Source organism: Sapajus apella, unplaced genomic scaffold (assembly GCF_009761245.1).
Source record: "Sapajus apella isolate SASKATOON/1434 unplaced genomic scaffold, GSC_monkey_1.0 scaffold3569, whole genome shotgun sequence".
In the NCBI taxonomy this organism is placed as follows: domain Eukaryota; kingdom Metazoa; phylum Chordata; class Mammalia; order Primates; family Cebidae; genus Sapajus; species Sapajus apella.
In genome coordinates this window covers 686-7,002 of record NW_022440495.1, presented here as the reverse complement: position 1 = coordinate 7,002, position 6,317 = coordinate 686, and the positions used below count along the sequence as shown (strand labels likewise).

The 6,317-nt window shown below is 46.1% G+C and overlaps 2 pseudogenes; one reads left to right on the top strand and one right to left on the bottom strand.

Moving 5' to 3' along the window:
* Positions 1-724: 724 nt before the first annotated feature.
* Positions 725-1,184, top strand: LOC116547552 (annotated as a pseudogene).
* A 4,398-nt stretch (positions 1,185-5,582) lies between these two features.
* LOC116547553 lies at positions 5,583-6,033 on the bottom strand (annotated as a pseudogene).
* Positions 6,034-6,317: the final 284 nt, after the last annotated feature.

Genomic DNA, 6,317 nt, shown 5'->3' with positions numbered 1-6,317 from the left:
CTGGATTAGGCTGGTTCGGAGGATCCATGTTCATCACCAACCCTCTCTTAGGGAGGGGGTTCCCTGACACTCAGCATCTGGATCTGCCCGGATCGAGCAGCTACGGAATCTTGCCTAGACCCCAGGCTCTGATTTCACCTCATCCATCGTGCCAACCTGCGAGATCAGTCCTCTTTTTGTGGCTCATGGTTGTTCACTGATTTGGCTCTAGGACCCCAGACACTGATGGGGAAAAGGAAATATGACACATTATGAGATCCAGAATATTTGCAAGTTGCTAAGAAAAAGCACAACTATTCCAGATACTGAGGACAAAAGAGCATATTCTCCTCTAGGTCTTCATAGAGAATTCACATCCTCAACAATATCCCTGCAACAGATAAGGATCAATGTTCAAAACCATGCTTTGCATAATGTGTATCATGTCCCTCAACCAAAGCACAAAGCATTAAAAAGTCATTCTTCAAGGAGTCAGTGGGAAGCAGTCAAGCTCTCAAGTCCGTGGCTCTGGCTAAACTGGCAATAGGTTTAAGAATATGTGTCTAGGATCAAATACAACATGTACTCTGCAGGCACTTATCCACGAGTAGCATTTCTCTTAGCCAAGCTTTTGAAAAGTACAATATGGCTCTGAGGTTAAAATTTTACTTGGAATATCAGACCTTTCCATTGCCAGTTAAGAGACAAGCCGTATGTCTTAATAACAAACTGAGCTGGGGCTTGGAATAGATCCTTTTATGAAAACTCAAGTGCCAGAAAGAACATTCCTTTTTTTCCCTGCTGCTGCCAAGCCATGCAGAGGCGGAGGCTCGGGTACATGCAAGATTGGGCTTCACCTGTAACCCACTGCCATGGCCGAGGAAGGCATTGCTGCTGGAGGTGTAATGGACATTAATACTGCTTTACAAGAGATGCTGAAGACCACCCTCATCCACCATAGCTTAGCATGTGGCATTCGCGAAGCTGCTAAAGCCTTGGACAAGTGCCAAGCCCAGCTTTGTGTGTTCACATCCAACCGTGATGAGCCTATGTATGTCAAGTTGGTGGAGGCCCTTTGTGCTGAACACCAAACCAACCTAATTAAGGGTGATGACAAGAAACTAGGGGAATGGGAAGGCCTCTGTAAAACTGACAGAGAGGGAGACCTGGTAAAGTGGTTGATTGCAGTTGTGTAGTGGTTAAGGACTATGGTGAGGAGTCTCAGTCCAAGGCTGGTCTTGAACTCCTGGGCTCAAGTGATTCTTCCACCTCAGCCTCCCAAAGTGCTGAGATTATGGGCATGAGCCACTGCACCCGGCCTGTGTCAATTTCTAACACCATCAGAGGCTCTCCAGAATCCAGTTCAGCCCCTTAGCATGATACATAAGACCGTCATGCCCTCCTCTCCCTTACAACGCTCGCCGCCCTTGAAACGTGGCATTGCTCGTATCCCCTCGCCCTGCCCTGCCGTCTCCTCTCTGCGTATCCCCTCGCCCTGCCCTGCCGTCTCCTCTCTGCGTATCCCCTCGCCCTGCCCTGCCGTCTCCTCTCTGCACACCCTCGCTCAGGCCTCTCCCCACCCACAATGACATTTGCTCCTCTTTTCACTTTGGCCGCTCCTACTCATTCTCCAAGGTTCTGTTCAATTCTTATCTTTTCTATAAATTCTTTGACTTACTTCCCTTTTCACAACAGTGGACGGAACACATGCTGCCATCTCTCTACCCAGGCCCATCCTCCAAAAATGACAGGGAAGAAAAAAAAATTAGTGTTTTCAGAAAGATAACAGGAAATGTTCAGAGAAGCAGAAGCACTGACACGTTTCTGAGAAGCTGCAAGCAGACAGGATCGGATTTGACACTGCAGCCCGGCTGATGAGCAGCGGCCAAGGACATCCTACATGCATCCTTGCGTGTACATATTACAGTATATACTACAAATGTGGGAGCAGCAACAAGGCACTCCACGCCCAGAGATGGTGAATGGCTGGAACAAGACGGGACCAAAGGGCTATTGACAGAGGTTTAGACAAGTACACCCGTGGAAGGAGCTAGACGGATGGACCCTGAATATTTCCCTCAACTCCACCCCGGCAGACAAGATGACCAGGACAGCAGTGCCTGTCTCCTGGTAGGAGCTGTGTTAGGGAATGAGAGACAGGACGCGGCCCCATATGGCTGGCAAAGCCAAGGAAGAGTAAGCAGCAGCCACGCCCCAAAGACCAGCTGTGAGAGCCCGGCTGTCCACCTGGTGGTGCTGCCTGTTCCCCACTCTCCTGGAAAGCAACACGGAGCACAGGCTCCTCCAGTGACTTCCGGCCCTCCCGCACGGCAACCAGGCCAGCAGATTTCTTGCAGAAAATCTCATGGGTAAAGATGAGTTCACTGTCAAAAAATATCATTTGAGAGGCACCACCACGAAAGGGAGACTTTCACCTGAGGAAACATAATAACCATGCCTAGTATTTACTGAGCATTTATGTGTCACATGAATACCTTATGAGTCTTACCTTATAAGATTTTAGGGTAGGACTATTTTTATCGCTGCTTTATAAATGAAGAAACTAAAATGTCAAGTGATTAAGTAACTTCCTCCAAAGTCACTTAGCTTAACATGAGAAGCCACAATTTTACCTCAGCTGTCTGGCTCCAGATCTGAAGATTAAACAGAACCAAAAAATGAGTAATATGCTTGAAGTAAGTATAATTAATATTCTCAAATAAGAAAGGATGGAAAAGAATCAGAGATGTTAGAGATGAAAATGTGTTCATTTTGTATTACTGGTCATGAAAATAAAAAATAAAAATATATTCATAGTTTAAAAAAATAAAACCACCTGAGTGCATGAGCTATGTAGTGGAATGTATGCAGCTGAAGAGATCATTAGTGAACTGAAAGACTGGAATCCTCCCTGAAAACAGCAGACTTGGATAAATAAATAGAAAGAAGAAAAGATAATAGACATGAAAGATAGTTCCAGAAGTGCCAACATTCACCCTTGAATGTTGAAAAGAGTTATGTCTATGAAAAGAGAGACCACTAGAGAAATGGATGTCCAATGAGACATGGTTGATTTGCAACACAAGTTTTTTTCCTCTTCCTCCCCAAATCCTAATAAAATGGCAGTAGAGGAATAGCACAGGTAAAATCCTGCAAGGACAGAAGGAGCAAGAGAGGAGAAAACAGCAATCGAGAATTTTGACATGTATTTTGGAGACAGTATACAATGGAGACGTGACTTGGAAGAATGGTAGATGCTTTAACTTGGATGCCCCAGAGGGAGAAAATAAGGAGAAGCCAGTGAATTCTCTCTCCTCCACCTCCAGAGTCTCAGAAAGACTGCAAAAAGGAAAACAGGGGCATAAGTGGAAACCCTAGGCCACTTTCCCTACCGTCTTCAGCCAGGAGTCCCCGCCACCCAGGGAAGAAAGGACAGTATATTTGTCATATAAATTGAACTGAAGAAACTGTACAATGGGAGGCGTGAGCCACACAGATTTGAGAGGAGGAGATAAGGTAAGTTTAAACACAAGGATTAAACCACAACCTACATATTGAATGGTGGGACCCCAGTCCCCAGAGAGTGAGCAACCGAATTTGCAATCTATAGGCAGGGATCTGGAGGATTCATTTGTGGAGAAAAGGAGCATCCCGGACAAAGGGACTCCAATGACTGATGTGTGCTAGATTCCCCAATGAGGAGCTGACTTGTTGCTCAGTTGCCTTGTGGTAAGCTCAGTCAGTCAACGAGCCCCGCTCCCACACAGAGACTGCAGTCAGTGTTTGGTGCCTCACCCCTAAATGTGAATACACAGCCAGGGTTTACATTACCTGGGAGGAAGGACTCCAGAAAGAGTGAGAAAGCCTGGTTTGCCAGGGACCGAGGGGTTTCACAGGACATGGGACAGTCAGTACTACTATGGTTTGAGTTTGTCCCCACCAAAACTCATGTCGATTCTGATCCTCAATGTGGCAGCGTTGGGAGGTGTGCCTGGTGGGAGGTGTTTGGGTCATGGGGCAGATCCCTCATGAATGACTTGGTGCGCTCCAGCTCTCTCATGAGACTGGCTTTAGTTCTTGTGGGAATGTTCCTGAAGGAGGGGGTTGTTGTAAAGCCAGGATGCCCCTCAGGTTTTGTCCTCCCACATGTGCACTCAGCATTGAGTTTTCCACCATGCTATGACATAGCACAAAAAGCCCCGACCAGAACCTGAGCAGATGCTGACACCATACTTTCTGAACTTCCCAGCCTGCAGAACTGTGAGCCAAATAAACCTCTTTTCTTCATAAATTCCCCAGCCTCAGGTATTCTTCTATAGCAGCACTTAATGGTCTAAGACAAGTACTAAAACAGGAAAAATCTCTGGCAAAGCAGAACGAGCTAGTCGTCCATTCTAGCATGTGCAAACCACACCCATTTGCATGGCTTTGCTTAATAATTTGCAAGCCTGGCCTATACTCACAGCTCACAGGCTGGGGACACAGCCATCTGCTATGATTTATATGATCTTGTGACAACATCTGCCAAAAATCATATTAAATGGTTTGTGACTTTTGTTGATCCTCTTCCAACCTTTGACATGATATGCAAGGAAAAATATGAACTAGCCTGCTTGTAATTTCCAGTTGGGTAAAACAAAGATGTGTCCTGGATCCTTTCATTTTTAACTTGAAACCACATTGAAATAGCCCGTAAGCTTGCTTTCCTAATGAAATGCTCAATTGTTAGGCATACTGCAGACCACAGGCCAGCATCAGCTCCAAAGGGCCAGTGTCTGTGGCCTGCAGGTTGTCGTGTATGGTAGGGCCCTGCCACCCTGCTCTGCACTGGGGCACAGAAGGCCAGGCATTGTCTCGATGCAAATTACCCGATATGCGTATCATGGGCTAGGAGTAGTTTAAATACACAATGAATACTGCTATCTCATGACATCCACAAGGAACACCAAATCTGGATCTGAAATAATCATTTTAATAGAAATCCTCCAACTCTAGGGAGATTTATAGGAAATAATAATAAACAATGAATCGTCTTATTTAGTTACTTTTGGTGTACATTTCACAGCCAGCTTAACAGGGTTTATTGCTCAAAATTAGATGTGTGGCAGGTGTGCGTGTGTGTGTGTGTGTGCACGTGCATGGGTGTATGTGTAGTCAAACAGGGTATGTGGCTACATGTCTGCTTTACAATATTTCTGGCCTAATTTTTGTTACATTGCACATTATGATGTGGAATTGTGGGAACCAGTTACCCATTCATTGCACTGTTAGGGAACTTCAAATTTCCTCCTGAAGAGAATCTTGTCTCTGCATGCAGGGACTCCCTTGACGCACTTTGGAGGAAACGTGGGTTGACTTTCTCTTCAGGAACATTTTCTTTTTTCTCCCTTTTCCTTCCTTCCTTCCTTCCTTCCTTCCTTCCTCCCTCCCTCCCTCCCTCCCTCCCTCCCTCCCTCCCTCCCTTCCTTCCTTCCTTCCTCCCTTCCTCCCTCCCTCCCTCCCTCCCTCCCTCCCTCCCTTCCTTCCGTTTCTTCCTCCCTCCCTCCTTCTCTCTCTTTCTTGCTTTCCTTCTTTCTTTCTTTTTTTACCAGATATTTATTTCTTCACTTCTTGCATTTGAAGGACTCTTTGATGATGTCCTTGGCCTGAGACTCCTCACCATAGTCCTTAACCACTACACAACTGCAATCAACCACTTTACCAGGTCTCCCTCTCTGTCAGTTTTACAGAGGCCTTCCCATTCCCCTACTTTCTTGTCGTCACCCTTAATTAGGTTGGTTTGGTGTTCAGCACAAAGGGCCTCCACCAGCTTGACATACATAGGCTCATCACGGTTGGATGTGAACACACAAAGGTGGGCTTGGCACTTGTCTAAGGCTTTCGCGCCTTCTCGAATTCCACATGCAAGGCCATGGTGGATGAGGGTGGTCTTCAGCACCTCTTGTGAAGCAGTATTAACGTCCATTGCACCTCCAGCAGCAATGCCTTCCTCGGCCATGGTGGTGGGTTACAGGTGAAGCCCAATCTTGAATGCACCCGAGCCTCTGCCTCCTCATGACTTAGCAGTGGCAGGGAAAGAGAGGAACGTGTTCTTTCTGGTGCTTGAGATTTCATAAGAAGATCTATTCCAAGTCTGTACTCAGTCTGTTCTTAAGGTATACAGCTCATCTCTTAACTGGCAATGGAAAGTTCCAGCATTCCAAGTCGAATCTCAACCTCAGAGCCACACTGTACTTTTCGAAAGCTTGGCTAAGAGAAATGCTACTCGTGGATAAGTGCCTGCAGAGTACATGTTGTATTCAATCTCTAGACACATATTCTTTTTTTTTTTTTTTTTG